Source organism: Triticum dicoccoides, chromosome 4A, assembly GCF_002162155.2.
Source record: "Triticum dicoccoides isolate Atlit2015 ecotype Zavitan chromosome 4A, WEW_v2.0, whole genome shotgun sequence".
Classification (NCBI taxonomy): domain Eukaryota; kingdom Viridiplantae; phylum Streptophyta; class Magnoliopsida; order Poales; family Poaceae; genus Triticum; species Triticum dicoccoides.
This window is the reverse complement of record NC_041386.1, coordinates 367,623,895-367,641,957: the sequence shown is the minus strand read 5'-3', so window position 1 is coordinate 367,641,957 and position 18,063 is coordinate 367,623,895.

Genomic DNA, 18,063 nt, shown 5'->3' with positions numbered 1-18,063 from the left:
GCGTCCCCGCGCTCGCCGGCGCCCGAGCCGCCGCCCCTCGTCGCCTCCCATCGCTGCCCGCACCTCTACCCGCCGTCCGGCCTCTCTCCGGCGACCCCCGTACTACTCCGGCGAGCTCTGACGTCAACTCCAGCGAGATCCGCCGCCGCCTCGGTTCGCGTGCCCGGACGAACCCTAGATCCGAGGGTTGACTTTTTCCCTCACCCCCAGTATTTTTTGGCATTTCCATCGCATCATAACTCATCATCCGTGGCTCCATTTTGTACGTGTAGCATATCAAATTGTTCGTCTCGATGAGTACTTCATTTCATTCCATTGCACGATGATCATTTGAGCTCATCTTGATTCCCTCAATGTTGTTGCAAGAGTGCTAGTTTATATTGGTTTCAGATTCTTATCAGTAATTGGACAATTGTCATTTTTGCCATGATTGTTGTGTGCCTCCTATGAACTTGAGCCTAACATGTGATTTAAAGTATGCCATGTCATCTTTACAGGGGTGTATGCCATGTATTTTTGTGATCTCTATGGTGACTAGCCAAAGCATGCAAAGTAGCTCTCGTAATGTTGCTGATTTCAGGGACAGAAATCTTCTTAGTCTTTGCTCTATTAATATTTTTATGCCATGTATTCATGTTGCTACAGAGTGATCCATGACTCTTTTGAGCATGATCAGTAAGGATGTTTTGTAGATATTGTTGTGCTCTATCCATCCATGTATTTGCTTGTAATTATGGAGCACCCTAGCTTGACTCAATCGAGCTTTACTTTTGCTATAAAATGTTCCTGGCAGAATGTTTACGTGTTAAGCATTTTTGCCGAGGTTGTTGTAGTTGATCCATGCATGCTATGTTGTTGTTCTTGCCATGTTTAGCTTCTATGCCATGTCTACTTGCTTGGTGTATGCTTAGTTTGTCATGCAATGCCTTGTGGTGAGTGCATTGAGCTCGTAAACATGCCTACTTGACATCTGTTTTTGCCATGTTCCAGTTTTTGCCATGCCTTGCTTTTCCATGATATGTTCCTGTAGCATGTTGCTATCTTGCTCTAAACATTGCTTCCTGATGTTAAATTCCTGACATGTTGTTATTTTCACTAAGTCTGTAACCTGATTATCTTTTGCACTTTTGCCATGCTTGTTTGAACCTGCTATTGAGTGAATTAGCCATAGCTCAGTGTTCATCTTTTGTCAAGCATCTTGTCTGGATCCCTGCCATGTATTTTTTTGCTATATTAGAGTGCAGTAACTTGTTGTTATTGATGCATTTAGATGGCCTCGTGCTGTTAATCGCAGACCGGTGCCATATTTGTTTTGCTTGTGATTTGCAAACCGTGCATCCGATTCCGGTGATCTTTATATCGATTTCGACCGAAATCAACTCCTCTTTCCAGTGGCACTCTTGGTTTTCCAAGTTGAGGCCAGGTTCAATCTTTCCTTTCCAAAACATGCATATGCATCGCATATCACATCCCGCATATCATGCCATATTTTGCATCATGTTGCTTGTGCATTGCACGTGGTTGATTGTGTCTCCCTTTGCTTGTGTTCTTGCTTGGGTAGAGCCGGGAGACGAGTACGTGATCGAGGAACCCGTTGAGTACGCTTATGAGGATCAAGCTAACGTCAACTCGGAGAACATTGCAGGCAAGATGACCATACCCTCAAAATCACTTCTATCTTTGCTTGCTAGATGCTCGCTCTATTGCTATGCCTATGCTACGATACCTACCACTTTCTTATCATGCCTCCCATATTGCCATGTCAAACCTCTAACCCACCTTGTCCTAGAAAACTGTTGTTTGGCTATGTTACCGCTTTGCTCAGCCCGCCTTATAGCGTTGCTAGTTGCAGGTGAAGATTGGAGTTTGTTTCTTGTTGGAACATGTTTATTGTTGGGATATCATTATTATATCTTGTCTATTTTAATGCATCCATGTACTTGGTAAAGGGTGGAAGGCTCGGCCTTATGCCTGCTATTTTGTTCCACTCTTGCCGCCCTAGTTTCCGTCATACTGGTGTTATGTTCCTTGATTTTGCGTTCCTTACACGGTTGGGTTATAATGGGAACCCCTTGACAGTTCGCCTTGAATAAAACTCCCCCAGCAATGCCCAACCTTGGTTTAACCATTTGCCACCTAGACTTTTCCCTTGGGTTTTGCAGACTCAAGGGTCATCTTTATTTTAAATCCCCCTGGGCCAGTGCTCCTCTAAGTGTTGGTCCGAAATGGGTAGCCTGCAGGGCCACCTCGGGGCAACTCGAGGGTTGGTTTTACTCGTAGCTTGACCTATCCGGTGTGCCCTGAGAACGAGATACGTGCGACTCCTATTGGGATTTGTCGGCACATCGGGCGGCTTTGCTGGTTTAGTTTTACCATTGTCGAGATGTCTTGTAACCGGGATTCCGAGTCTGATCGGATTGTCTTGGGAGAAGGAATATCCTTCGTTGACCGTGAGAGCTTGTGATGGGCTAAGTTGGGACACCCCTGCAGGGATTTGAACTTTCGAAAGCCGTGCCCGCGGTTATGGACAGATGGGAATTTGTTAATGTCCGGTTGTAGAAAACCTGAAACTTAACTTAATTAAAATGAATCTACTGAGTGTGTGGCCGTGATGGTCTCTTTTCGGCAGAGTCCGGGAAGAGAACACGGTCTCGTGTTATGCTTGAACGTAGGTTGTTCTAGGATCACTTCTTGATCATAGTTTCTCGACCGTGCCTTGCCTTGTCTTCTTTCTCTCATTTGCGTATGTTAGCCACCATATATGCTAGTGCTTGCTGCAGCTCCACATCATACCTTTTACCCTACCTATAAGCTTAAATAGTCTTGATCACGAGGGTGTGAGATTGCTGAGTCCCCGTGACTCACAGATTACTTCAAAACCAGATGCAGGGACCGATGATACCGCTCCAGGAGATTCGACTGAGCTCAAGTGGGAGTTCGGTGAGGACTCAAGACGATACTACGTTTCCTTTCCTGACGACCAGTAGTGGTGCCGAGTTGGGGCGATCGAGGACTTTGTTGCATTTTGGGGTTGTCTTTATTTTGGTTCCGTAGTCGGACCTTGATTGTATCTAGATGAATGTAATGATATTTATGCTATTGTGTGACGTGGCGAGTGTAAGCCAACTATGTATCTCTTTTCCTTATTCATTACATGGGTTGTGTGAAGATTACCCCACTTGGGACATTGCTTACAATGCGGTTATGCCTCTAAGTCGTGCTTCAACACGTGGGAGATATAGCCGCATCGTGGGTGTTACAAGTTGGTAATCAGAGCCTTCCTCGACTTAGGAGCCCCCCTGCTTGATCGAATCGCTGGTGTTGTTGAGTCTAGAAAAAATGTTTTGAGTCATTTAGGATTATATATATATCCGAGAGTAGGATTCTTTTTACTCCTCAGTTCCTTCGTCGCTCTGGTGAGGCTTCCTGACGTAGAGTTTTGACTCTTCTCTTCTCAAATTTCACTAATTTTTTTAGGATCACGCGGGTATCTTGGAATCGTTCCGATGGTTTTGTGACGAGAACATTGTTCTTGGTGCCTCCTGACATTTAGGGGTTGTGGCAGTGTCCCGGGGAGTTGAGCTCCGAGGTGTTGTCGTCACAATTTTATCGTTGGAATTCTGGAATACCTGAGTTTCGCCGACATCGAAAATCTCTTTTATGCAGTTGTTGGTGAGATAACCTCGATGCCACCCAGTACTAGGGCAGGAGTTCGGGAGTATCGCCATAACTCGTATAATGGATGCTTTTCGAAGGTTGAGGTAAATGATTTCCGAAGGTTTCTTGGTTATGTGTTGAAGGATGGATACAGCTGGATGTAGGATTTGCTAGCTTTGGGTGAGATATTATGCTTCCCCTGTATCCCCAACACCTGATTGCATAACCGGGAAATTTTTGGGAGTTTCATAGGTGGCAAGTCATGTAGCTCTAGTATTTCTTCCGCGGATATTTGGTTTGTGATTGGTTAATCCTCACCAAGTATTTGTTCATATCCATACCTTGTTGTTTTATTCTACTACCTCTATCTAAGTGGCTTCTCAATTTATGGAAGTGTGACCATTTCAATTGGAATTCATTCGTTCATTTTGTTCGGATGTTAAGACTATATCTTGCAATTTCGATCCATTTGATTCAGCTTGAATCTATGTCTGTCAAGATGCTAACGGATGTCACCCTCTTCAGGATGGCTCCTCCAACGTGTCAGAATCCTGAACCACCGCCACCACCTCCACCTCCGGAGGCATGGCAAGCTGTGATGGCCGCTACCAATGCCAACACGCAGCTGATCATGCAACTCTTGCAAGAGCGCAACCAAGGGAACCAAGGCCATGGCAACAATCAGAATCAGTTTGCTACACTCAACCAGTTCCTCACAAACCAGCCAAAGACCTTCAGTAACTGTGTCGAGGCAACAGACGCTGATGATTGGCTCATGGATATCTGCAAGCATTTCGAGTGCAGCAACGTCAGGCCTGAGGACTTTGTCAAGTTTGCCTCGTTCCAACTCAAAGACCAAGCTGCAGAGTGGTATCAGCAATACAAAGATTCCAGAGGAGGTCATGTGATTACCTGGGATGAATTCCGTCAAGACTTCAAAGCTCACCACATTCCTCAGAGTGTTGTTGAGAGCAAGCGCGAGGAGTTCCGCAACCTGAAGCAAGGCAGCTTGTCTGTTTACCAGTATAACATCATGTTCCAGAAGCTCGCTCGTTTCGCTAAGCAAGACGTCCCTGACGAGAAGAGCATGAACTATCAGTTCAGAGGTGGCCTCAGAGAAGATCTCCAATTAGCTCTTGTGCTTTTCAAGCCGCAGAAGTACGATGAGTTTTACAACATGGCACTGAAACAAGAGATTGCTAAGCGCAAGTGCGATGCTTCCAAGAAACAAGTCGGGGATGCAACTCCTTCTTCCTCAACTCAGGTGGCAACTAAGCAGCAAAAGTATTGGTTGCCTCCTCCTCCTCCATTCCGTCAGCCTTATCAGCAGAAGAGCAAAGGTGGAAATGGATCTTCCCACCCACCCAACCCAGGCTTTCAGAACAAGACTTCGTCTCATGCTCCAAGATCAAGTGCTCCGTATCACCGTCCACTTTCAGAGGTCACGTGTAACAAGTGTCAGTAGAAGGGTCACTATGCCAACAAATGCTTCAATCAGAGGCGTCTTCCTCCTCCTCCTCCTGTGAGATCTGCTAGCACCGCAGTGGTCAAGCATAATCCCAAGCATGCCAAGGTCAACTTGTTGAATGCAGCTCGGGCAGAGGACTCATCAGATGTGATCATGGGTAACCTTCCTATTAACGATATTCCTGCAAAAGTTCTTTTTGACACTGGTGCATCACATTGTTTCATGTCAAAACCATTTTTTTGCCAAGAATGAATTTGCTTCTTCTCATTTGGGTAAATCAATGGATATCTTTTCTCAGGATAAATGTTTGAGTGCCAGTTTGGTGGTTCCAGATGTTACTATCACGTTGGGCGACTATAAGTTTCTTTCTTCTCCAATAGTCCTTGGTAACTCGGATATTGATCTTATTCTCGGAATGGATTGGCTTTCTAAGCACAAGGCTCAGCTTGATTGTGCTGCCAGGCAGATTCAATTGACACATTCGTCTGAGGATGTAATCGTTTTTGCCTCTCGTGATGATACCATCCGACTATTTTCTCTTAATGAGAAGGGCGAGCTGGATGCCATATCTTAGATTCCAGTCATTTGCGAATATCAAGACGTCTTTCCAGAAGAGCTTCCAGGAATGCCTCCGCACCGGCCAGTTGAATTCGTCATCGATCTTGAGCCTGGCACGGAACCTGTTGCAAACATCCTTACAAGCTTAGACCTGAAGAGTTGAAGGAGCTAAAGAAACAACTCGATATTCAAGAGCGTATGGGTCTCATCTGACCAAGTTCTTCTCCATGGGGTTGTGGTGTTCTTTTCGTCAAGAAGAAGGATGGAACAGACCGACTTTGTGTCGACTACCGTCCATTGAACAAGAAGACCATAAAGAACAAGTACCCACTTCCCAACATCAATGAGCTTTATGAACAACTCAAAGTTGCTCAAGTTTTCTCCAAGCTTGATCTCCATATGGGCTATCATCAAATTCACATTCGTGAAGAAGATATCCCCAAGACAGCATTCAGAACAAGCTATGGTTCATATGAATACAGTGTCATGTCTTTTGGCCTTGTCAATGCACCTCCAACTTTCTCTCGCATGATGAACTTCATCTTCAACGCCTACACAAATGACTTCGTCTTGGTCTACCTCGATGACATTCTGGTCTTTTCCAAGAACAAGGAGGATCATGCCAAACACTTGGGATTGGTTCTGGATAAACTCAGAGAACATCAGTTCTATGCGAAGTTTTCAAAGTGCGAGTTTTGGCTCGATGAGGTTCTCTACCTTCGGCATATCATCTCCGCCAAGGGCATAGCTATTAATCCTGAGAAGGTCTCTGCAATTGTGAATTGGGAACCACCTCAGAACGTGAAGCAACTCCGCAGCTTCCTTGGTCGCGCAAGCTATTGTCGAAGGTTCGTTGAGAACTTCTCAAAGATCGCGAAGCCTCTTTCCAACCTCCTCCAGAAGCATGTGAAGTATGTCTGGTCGCCTGAATGTGACATCGCTTTCAACACCCTGAAATAGAAGTTAGTCACTGCTCCAGTTCTGACTCCTCCTGATGAATCCAAACCGTTTGAGGTCTTCTGTGATGCTCCCCTTCAAGGTCTTGGTGCAGTGTTGATGCAAGAGAAGAAAGTTGTGGCCTATACATCTCGCCAGTTGAAGCCCAACGAAAAGAACTACCCCACTCATGACCTCGAGTTGGCGGCAGTTGTCCAAGCTCTTTTAACATGGAGACATCTCTTGTTGGGAAGAAAAGTGGACATCTTCAGTGATCATAAGAGTCTCAAGTACATCTTCACTCAGGCAAACCTCAACCTCAGGCAGACTCGTTGGGTCGAAATGATTCAAGACTATAATCTGAGTATTGAATATACTCCAGGCAAGGCCAATGTAATTGCTGACGCATTGAGCAGGAAGGCTTACTGCAACAGTTTGATTATCAAACCCTACCAACCAGAGCTTTGTGAAGCTTTCCGCAATTTCAATCTCCAATTTGTTCCTCAAGGATTCCTTGCAAACCTCCAAGTGTCTCCTACTTTGGAAGATCAGATTCGCGAGGCTCAACTTCTTGATGCTATGGTGAAGAAGGTGAAGATTGGGATTGCCAAGAGTCAACCCAAGTACAAGTGCTATCGCCTTGATGACAAGGATACTCTATTCTTCGAGGATTGCATTGTTGTTCCTAAAGGTGACCTTCGTAAAGTCATTATGAATGTGGCTCACAATTCTCTCCTCTCTATTCACCCTAGAAGTATAAAGATGTACCAGGACCTCAAGCAGTCGTATTGGTGGACTCGAATGAAGCGCGAGATTGCTCAGTTCGTGAATGAATGTGATGTCTGCAGAAGAGTGAAAGTAGAACACCAATGACCAGATGGTCTCCTCCAACCTCTTGCCATTCCAGAATGGAAGTTTGACCATATTGAGATGGACTTCGTGACTGGATTTCCAAAGTCCAAGCGTGGCAATGATGCTATCTTCGTTGTCATCGACAAACTCACTAAAGTGGCTCATTTTCTTCCTATCAAAGAATCTATCACAGCAGCTCAGTTGGCAGAGCTATATACCTCCAGGATTGTCTCTCTGCATGACATTCCGTAGTTGATATCTTCAGATCGTGGCATCATCTTCACCTCCAAGTTCTGGGATTCTTTTCAGAAGGCCATGGGCACCAACATTCGCTTCAACACAACTTTTCATCCTCAAACCAGTGGCCCAGTCGAGCGAGTCAATCAAATTCTTGAAGATATGCTAAGGGAATGTGTCATTTCTTTTGGTATGAAGTGGGAATATTGTCTTCCATATGCCGAGTTCTCCTACAACAACAACTTCCAAGCGAGTTCGGGCAAGGCCCCATTCGAGATTCTCTATGGCAGGAAGTGCCGTACTCCTCTTAACTGGTCAGAGACTGGTGAATGCCAACTTCTTGGCAATGACTTGATCACAGAGGCTGAAGAAATGTGCAAAGTCATTCATGAAAATCTCAAAGCCGCACAATCGCGCCAGAAGAGTTACTATGATAGCAAGCATCATGACTTGGCTTTCGAGATCGGAGACCATGTCTACCTCCTCGTCTCTCCAATGAAAGGTACTCGTCGCTTCGGTATCAAAGGGAAGCTTGCCCCTAGATATGTGGGTCCTTTTAAGATCATTGGCAAAAGAGGCGATCTTGCCTATCAACTTGAGCTTCCATCCAACTTTGCAAACATGCACGACGTGTTTCACATGTCTCAACTCCGCAAGTGTTTCAAGACTCCTGACCGCACCATCAACTTTGAAGAGATTGATATCCAAGAAGACCTATCTTATCATGAGCACCCCGTTGCTATTCTTGAAGAAACTGAGCGCAAGACTCACAACAAGTCTATCAAATTCCTGAAAGTCAAGTGGTCACATCATTCCGACTGTGAAGCCACCTGGGAATGTGAGGATCACCTCCGTTCTAAGTACCCGGAGTTTTTCCAGTCCTAGATCTTGGGACGAGATCCTTTCATAGTGGTGGAGTGTTCTAACGCCCCATATGTAACCTGCCATATTTGTATTCCAACTCTTGCCATTTTTCAGCACTAAGTTATGATATTTACTCGTTGTCGGGTTTTTGTCTTCGTGTTGTTTTGTCTTTGTCATGCATCTCATATCATGTCATCATGTGCATCGCATTTGCATACGTGTTCGTCTCATGCATCCGAGCATTTTCCCCGTTGTCCGTTTTGCATTTCGGCGCTCCTATGTCCTCCGGTGTCCCTTTCTACCTCTTTTCATTTGTGGGTGTTAAACATTTTCGGATTGGACCGAGACTTGCCAAGCGGCCTTGGTTTACTACCGGTAGACCACATGTCAAGTTTAGTGCCATTTGGACTTTGTTTGATACTCCAACGGTTAACCGAGGGACCGTAAAGGCCTCGTGTGTGTTGCAGCCCAACACCCCGCCAAAGTGGCCCAAAACCGACCTAAACCCCCTCCATCACCTAGGTCGATCGATCACGATCGCGTGGCCGAAAACCATGCTCAATTTGGAGTCTCCTAGCTCCCTCTACCTATAAAAAGGTCCCTCCACCAAAAATCCCGGGTCAATCCACCCCTAACCCTAGCCCCGCTCCTCTCAGCGCACCGGACATGTCCGATCCGCGCCGGACACCTCGCCGCCGACGCCCACGGCGAATCATGCGCCACCACGTGGCCTGCTCCGCCTCCCGCGCCGCCGGCATGGCGAGCCCGAACCAGGCCCCCCGAGGCCCATCCAGCCAGCCGCCGCCCCTCGGCCTCCCCTCGCCCGCGCGCCGCCCTCCTCGCGCCAGATCGCCGCCAACTGCGCCGACCGCCGTGCTCCTCGCCGGCCGGAGCCGAGCTCCGCCACGGCCCGTGTCCCCGCGCTCGCCGGTGCCCGAGCCGCCGCCTCCCATCGCCTCCCATCGCCTCCGACACCTCCGCTCGCCGTCCGGCCTCTCTCCGGCGACCCCCGTACTACTACGGCGAGCTTCGGCGTCAACTCCGGCGAGATCCTACATGTGATTTGAAGTATGCCATGTCATCTTTACAGGGGTGTATGCCATGTATTTTTGTGATCTCCGTGGTGACTAGCCGAAGCATGCAAAGTAGCTCTTGTAATGTTGCGATTTCAGGGACTTAGAAATCTTCTAAGTCTTTGCCCTGTTAATATTTTTATGCCATGTATTCATGTTGCTACAGAGTGATCCATGACTCTTTTGAGCATGATCAATAAGGATGTTTTGTAGATATTGTTGTGCTCTATTGATCCATGTCTTTGCTTGTAATTATGGAGCATCCTAGCTTGACTCAATCAAGCTCTACTTTTGCTATAAAATGTTCCTAGCTGAATGTTTACGTGTTAAGCATTTTTGCCGAGGTTGTTGTAGTTGATCCATGCATGCTATGTTGTTGTTCTTGCCATGTTTAGCTTCTATGCCATGTCTACTTGCTGGGTGTATGCTTAGTTTGTCATGCAATGCCTTGCGGTGAGTGCATCGAGCTCGTAAACATGCCTACTTGATATCTGTTTTTGTCATGTTCCAGTTTTCTACTAAGTCTGAATCTGTTAACGATAATTTCTATGTTCACATGGTTGCCATTGTATTTTCTGATCCCTTTTGGCTTCTCGTCAGTAAGGGACTTTTGTTGTATGCTTTGAGTAGCTTCATGCCATGCTTTGCTTTGCCATGATATGTTCCTGTAGCATGTTGCTATCTTGCTCTAAACATTGCTTCCTGATGTTAAATTCCTGACATGTTGTTATTTTCACTAAGTCTGTAACCCGATTATCTTTTGCACTTTTGCCATGCTTGTTTGAACCTGCTATTGAGTGAATTAGCCGTAGCTCAGTGTTCATCTTTTGTCAAGCATCTTGACTGGATCCCTGCCATGTATTTTGTTGCTATACTAGAGTGCTGTAACTTGTTGTTATTGATGCATTTAGATGGCCTCGTGCTATTAATCGTAGACCGGTGCCATATTTGTTTTGCTTGTCATTTGCAAACCGTGCATCCGATTCCGGTGATCTTTATATCGATTTCGACCGAAATCAACTCCTCTTTACAGTGGCACTCTTGGTTTTCCAAGGTGAGGCCAGGTTCAATCTTTCCTTTCTGAAACATGCATATGCATCGCATATCACATCCCGCATATCATGCCATGTTTTGCATCATATTGCTTGTGCATTGTACATGGTTGATTGTGTCTCCCTTTGCTTGTGTTCTTGCTTGGGTAGAGCTAGGAAACGAGTACGTGATCGAGGAACTCGTTGAGTACGCTTACGAGGATCAAGCTAACGTCAACTTGGAGAACTTTGCAGGCAAGATGACCATACCCTCGAAATCACTTCTATCTTTGCTTGCTAGATGCTCGCTCTATTTCTATGCCTATGCTACGATACCTACCACTTGCTTATCATGCCTCCCATATTGCCATGTCAAACCTCTAACCCACCTTGTCCTAAAAAACCGTTGTTTGGCTATGTTACCGCTTTGCTCAGCCCGTCTTATAGCGTTGCTAGTTGCAGGTGAAGATTGGAGTTTGTTTCTTGTTGGAACATGTTTATTGTTGGGATATCATTATTATATCTTGTCTATTTTAATGCACCTATATACTTGGTAAAGGGTGGTAGGCTCGGCCTTATGCCTGGTGTTTTGTTCCACTCTTGCCGCCCTAGTTTCCGTCATACCGGTGTTATGTTCCTTGATTTTGCGTTCCTTACACGGTTGGGTTATAATGGGAACCCCTTGACAGTTCGCCTTGAATAAAACTCCTCCAGCAATGCCCAACCTTGGTTTTACCATTTGCCACCTAGCCTTTTCCCTTGGGTTTCGCGGACCCAAGGGTCATCTTTATTTTAAACCCCCCTGGGCCAGTGCTCCTCTAAGTGTTGGTCCGAAATGGGCAGCCTGCGGGGTGACCTCGGGGCAACTCGAGGGTTGGTTTTACTCGTAGCTTGACCTATGCGGTGTGCCATGAGAACGAGATACGTGCTACTCCTATCGGGATTTGTCGGCACATCAGTCAGCTTTGCTGGTTTAGTTTTACCATTGTCGAGATGTCTTGTAACCGGGATTCCGAGTCTGATCGGATTGTCTTGGGAGAAGGAATATCCTTTGTTGACCGTGAGAGCTTGTGATGGGCTAAGTTGGGACACCCCTGCAGGGATTTGAACTTTCGAAAGCCGTGCCCGCGGTTATGGGCAGATGGGAATTTGTTAATGTCCGGTTGTAGAAAACCTGAAACTTAACTTAATTAAAATGAATCTACTGAGTGTGTGGCCGTGATGGTCTCTTTTTGGCAGAGTCCGGGAAGAGAACACGGTCTCGTGTTATGCTTGAACGTAGGTTGTTCTAGGATCACTTCTTGATCATAGTTTCTCGACCGTGCCTTGCCTTCTCTTCTCTCTCTCATTTGCGTATGTTAGCCACCATATATGCTAGTGCTTGCTGCAGCTCCACATCATACCTTTTAACCTACCTATAAGCTTAAATAGTCTTGATCGCGAGGGTGTGAGATTGATGAGTCCCCGTGACTCACATATTACTTCAAAACTAGATGCAGGGACCGATGATACCGCTCCAGGAGATTCGACTGAGCTCAAGTGGGAGTTCGATGAGGACTCAGGACGATACTACGTTTCCTTTCCAGACAATCAGTAGTGCTGCCCAGTTGGGGCGATTGGGGACTTTGTTGCATTTTGGGTTGTCTTTATTTTGGTTTCGTAGTCGGACCTTGATTGTATGTGGATGAATGTAATAATATTTATGCTATTGTGTGACGTGGCGAGTGTAAGCCAACTATGTATCTCTTTTCCTTATTCATTACATGGGTTGTGTGAAGATTACCCCACTTGCAACATTGCTTACAAAGCGGTTATGCCTCTAAGTCGTGCTTTGACACGTGGGAGATATAGCCGCATCATGGGTGTTATAGTATTCTTCGGGATCGTTGCTTCCGTTGAACTTGGGTATGGTGAACTTGAGTTTTCCATAACGTTGCTCTTCATTGTGTTGGGGTCGGGGGTGATGACGCCCATGTTGTTGATGATTGTGCAACTCGTGGTGCTCTTGGCGTGGAGGGTTGTTATCCTCATGTTGTTCTTTTCGTGGAGGATCTGCATTGTCTTCATACTCTGGATTGACTTGTTGTTCTTGACGAGCTTGTGGAGGGGCTTGTCGAGCTCGAGGAGGGACTTGACGATGCACGCGAGTTTGAAATCTTCGTTCTTGAATTTCTTCGCGAAGTGCTTCCTCTTGTTCACGGGCTTGTTTGCTTCGGTCGGCGATGGCTCGACTCGAATCGCGTAGAGCTTGTTGCGCTACAAGTGCTTGAGCGTCACAGAGTTGTTGTTCTTGACGTTGTGCTTTGGCATCTTGAGCATTTTGGTGTAGACGTGCTCACTCTTCCTCTTCATGTTGGCGTTGTCGTTGCTGTTCTCGAGCTAGCGCAAAAGCCTCTTGAGTTTGACGTTGTCGGCGCTCTTGAGAGTTGGTGTCGTGTAGCAGATTGAGGCTGGCTTGATGATCGGTGCGCGCGGCCCGGCGAAGAGTGTTTGATGTCGGTGTACTTGAGCCGGAGAGGGTGAAGTCGGAGTGGCGGCTTGAACGGCTCCTTGTTGAAGTGGAAGACGAGCGGTTGAGCAACAAAGCACGAATTTCGTCCATCCTTGTGTCATTCTCTTGCTTGTGATCGTCGAGCTTGTGGTAGAAGTAGTCCCTTGTACGTTGCTCGGAAAGTCGCAAGTCGGCGGCGAGGTTGTCGATGCGTTCACTCATAGCTTATTGCTCCTGATGCAAAGCATGTTGTGCACCAAAGAGGTGACTCTTGGTGACGAAGGAGTTCATGTCGTCGTCTTGCACCATGAAGAGTGGGTTGGTAGAAGTACTTGGCCTATCCATCATTCCAAGACAAATGTGAGTGGTAGAAAGAGAAGAGCGAGTACCAAATGTACCTTGACCGAAGTTGAAAGTGGATCGAGGATCACTCCAATGTAGGACAAGGAAATAGCACAATTGGTACTAGCTCTTGTCGGTTTCTCACACCTACACAAGTAAAAGCTTTTGGTGGAGCTTGGTTAGGATGGTGGCGCAAAAATTTGATGCAATTGTAAGTGAGCTTCAATAATGTTGGAAAAGATTCGCAAGATGTAATGTAACAAGTGGACCAAGCATATAAGGTGCACGGAAACACACATGCAAAAAGATAAGTGGGGTTGTGCAACCAAGGGTGAGCCAAAATGTGGAATCCACAAAAATGCTCTTGTTGCACAACACTAGAGAGACGCTAGCATGATTGCACAATAGGCGGATACAAGAGCTTTTGCACAACCTACTTAGCAAAAATGCAACGACTTCTATCCCAAGTATGCTCTATGCAAGGTGTTGCTATGATATGATCCAAGATGATCGAGTATGGCAATCTTAATGTTGTATGATGCTATGGTTCTTGCTTAAAAGCCCTTTTCTTATCTTTCCTCTTTGCTTAAAAGCTTGTTTGGCTCTTTGATGTTTGAGCTCTTTTCTCATGCAATGCTTGACGAACCAAGATAGCAAGTGAGTATGCGATGACAACTTTGTGACACAAGAGATGATACCAATATAGGCAACAATGATGTATGTATGTTATGGGAAGTATGATCACTAATGTGCACAAGTCTCATTGCCGGCAATACTCAATGGCTAGTCTCGATGGGTAAGCAAGGCAAAGGAGTAAGGCTATGATGTCTATCAAAGTAATGGCAAGAATGATGTATCACAATACCAAGATGAATTTATCGTTCTTGCTTCGGTAAGGTGTCAAAGTGGTGGCACGAATACCAAGTTGTAGTCAAGGTTGTTGTTGTGGATGACGCGTTCGTGTCGAAGATGAGCGGTGGTGATGTCGAAGTCGAACCGTACCTAAATAGCCGAAACACAAAAGGATACGGTACCGCAACTCAAATTCTCAAACCTTGAAGTGGCAACATGTGTCGCAGTGCGAAACGGGCACAATGGTGGTGGTATGCGGAAGTGGTGATGGTGTGTAAGTGGGGGAGGCAAAGATGCCAAACGGTTTCGACTGAAACTGGGTGGGGCGGTAGTACCGCTTGTGAAGGCGGTAGTACCGGTTGGTACTTTAGCGGTAGTTCCGCTTGTGTGGGCGGTAGTACCGCTGTGGTTGGGAAGATCGCAAGATCTGGATCGAGGATGGGTTTTTGGGGCGGAAAAGGATGATTTCATTGTCAAAATTCGAGCAATTTCATGGATGGAAGGTGGAGAGAAGTGGGAAGATGCTAGATCCACTTGAAATCAAGCAAATCCATGGATCAGATCCAACAAAACATCAACACACCAACAAATCACAAAAAAATTTGGGGCTATTTTTGGTGGGGAATTTTTGAATTAGGACGAAAACAACAAAATAAGGCTAGAAACACAACGGGGAGGCTCCGAAATCATGATCAACCTGGCTCATGATACCAAGATGATTTAGGGTAGAACCCTAATCGGCCGATCTTTCATGAAAGGAGCGTATCCCGCGAAGAACACGAGGAACACAAAGAGGGGGAACGAGGGAAATCACAAGGGAAAACACGAGAGGAACACTCAAACTAACAAGAACAAGTCACACATGGGCTAGATCCTCGAGTACATAAAGTAAGATCCATGATCCACGATCAAATAGGGATGATACAAAAGGGTAATCGGTTCTTCTCCGTGAGGAGGTTTTGATGTTCTTCCCTAAAGAGGGGTCTTGAATCTGCTTGGGGGATCTTCTCCGGTGGAGGCTCGAATCTCCGAGGAGAAGGTAACCAAGTGGATGAGCAAAGCTCTCACACAAAATATGAGCTAATCCTTTGCTAACCCTAGTATGGAGATAAGGTCAAGTAGATATAGTCCAAGGGGGGTAAGTTGGGGGATACATGGGGTGAAACCCTTGTCGCTGCGTGTAGGCAGGGCGGTTGTACCGGTCATGGGGGCGGTTGTACCGCTGGGAGCTCAGGTACTGGTTCCTGGAGGCGTTCCCGGATGCGCTCACCGGTTGTACCGGTGCGTGGGGCGGTTGTACCAGTCTGGTGGCTGTTGCAGGGATAAACCGGTGCTGTACCAGCCTTGCACCGCTTGATGTCAGGAGCTTGACCGGTAGTTGACCGGTGGTCGACCGGTTGTACCGCCCAGGCGGAAGTTGGGCGGTGCATTGGCGGTTGTTCCGGGACTTCTGAGCTGGGATGATGTTCTTCATGCTCTTGATGTCCTTCCTGCATCATGACTTCTCCTTGGTTGCTTACATGGTACCTAAGCACACAAAGCATCTCCGTTTGAGGTAGTAGCCATGTCTCAAGTGGGTAAAAGGGAAGTTCAACAAGGAGAGAGTTAACCTCGTTCTCAATGGCTCTCGCACGGGCTCTTGTCATTGGTCCAAGTGGTGTCATGGGAGATGTAGCTAGGTCCATGGGGATGACCTTGGGATGCTCCGCATCAATGTGGCTTTTGGTAAGGAGGAGGGGGCAGGGAGGTAGATATTTCTGCGGAAGCCGAAAATTTAGAATCACTTCAGCCAAAAAAATGGCACGCAAAGTGTCATCAGACACGGCCCCTTATTCAGAACTGTGTACGATATGTGGACATCACAAACGATTCAGATAGCTTCACCCGTGTGTGATGAGTCTGAACGTCAAAAGTTTTGGTTCGAATTTCCATGGTTACAGTGGTCATCCACGTCATTGCATAATTTGGGTACACAAAGGAGACTACAACACACCTACACTTCTTAATCGAGCAAGTTCAGCAATTAACAGAGCTAGCTGACCTAAACATTACTTTAACAAATTAAAAACTGAAGCTCTTAATTAAACAAAACAAAGAGTACTACTACGACTGGTGCTCGTCAATATAAAAGCATGATGCAATAAATATTGTGACATAATGTGTATTGTGACATAAGAGAGAATAGGCATACGTATTGTGACATAATGTGTAATAACAACCCATAATGCAATAAATATCGATATAAAAGCATGATGCAAAATGGACGTATCAACTCCCCCAAGCTTAGACCTCGCTTGTCCTCAAGCGAAAGCCGACATCGAAAAATATGTCCACATGTTTAGAGATAGAGGTGTCGATAAAATAAAGTACGTACATAAGGGCATCATGACCATTCTTAGAACAACAACATATATATATATATATATATATATATATATATATATATATATATATTGTCATATGATCCCTTATGCTAAAGTAACAATTCATTCACAGTTTCAAGTATGAATCATAAACTTCATTGAAAACTAACAAACTATAATCTCAGTCATTGAAGCAATTGCAATTTATCATAACATCGGAAAGATTCAATATAAGATCTTTTCAACAAGTCCACATACTCAACTATCATTTAGTCTTTCACAATTGCTAACACTCACGCAATATTTATGGGTATGAAGTTTTAGCCTGACACAGAGAAAGATAGGGGCTTATAGTTTTTCCTCCCAACTTTTTACCTCAAGGGTAATGTCAACATAGTTCATGAAAACTCACATCCAATTAGCTATATATATTAGGATCTTTCCAACACATTGTGCTTGCCAAAGGATAAAATGTAAAAAGGAAAGGTGAAGATCACCATGACTCTTGTATGAAGTGCAAGACAAAAATAAAAGATAGGCCCTTCGCAGAGGGAAGTAGAGTTGTCATGTGCTTTTATAGTTGGATGCACGAAATCTTAATGCAAAAGAACATCACTTTATATTGCCACTTGTGATATGGACCTTTATTATGCAGTCCGTCGCTTTTATTTCTTCCACATCACAAGATCATATAAAGCTTATTTTCTCCACACTAATAAATCATACATATTTAGAGAGCAATTTTTATTGCTTGCAACAATGACAACTTACTTGAAGGATCTTACTTGATCCATAGGTAGATATGGTGGACTCTCATGACAAAACTGGGTTTAAGGATATTTGGAAGCACAAGTAGTATCTCTACTTGGTGCAAAGAATTTGTCTAGCATGAGAGGGAAAGGCAAGCTCAACATGTTGGATGATCCATGACAATATAATTTATTTCAGATGTAGGAAAGCATAACACATTACGTTGTCTTCCTTGTCTAACGTTAACTCTTTAGCATGTCATATTTTAATGAGTGCTCACAATCATAAAAGATGTCCAAGATAGTATATTTATATGTGAAAACCTCTCTTTCTTTATTACTTCCTATTAATTGCAACGATGACCAAAACTATGCTTGTCAACTCTCAACAATTTTTATTCATCATACTCTTTATATGTGAAGTCATTACTCTCCATAAGATCCATATGATCTCTTTATTTCTTTTTTATCTTTTCTTTTATTCCCTCAAGATCATAGCAAGATAACTAAGCCATTGACTCAACACTAATCTTTATTATATATAGCTCATGGACTCGATTACATAGAAGGATCATAAATCAAAACTCAAA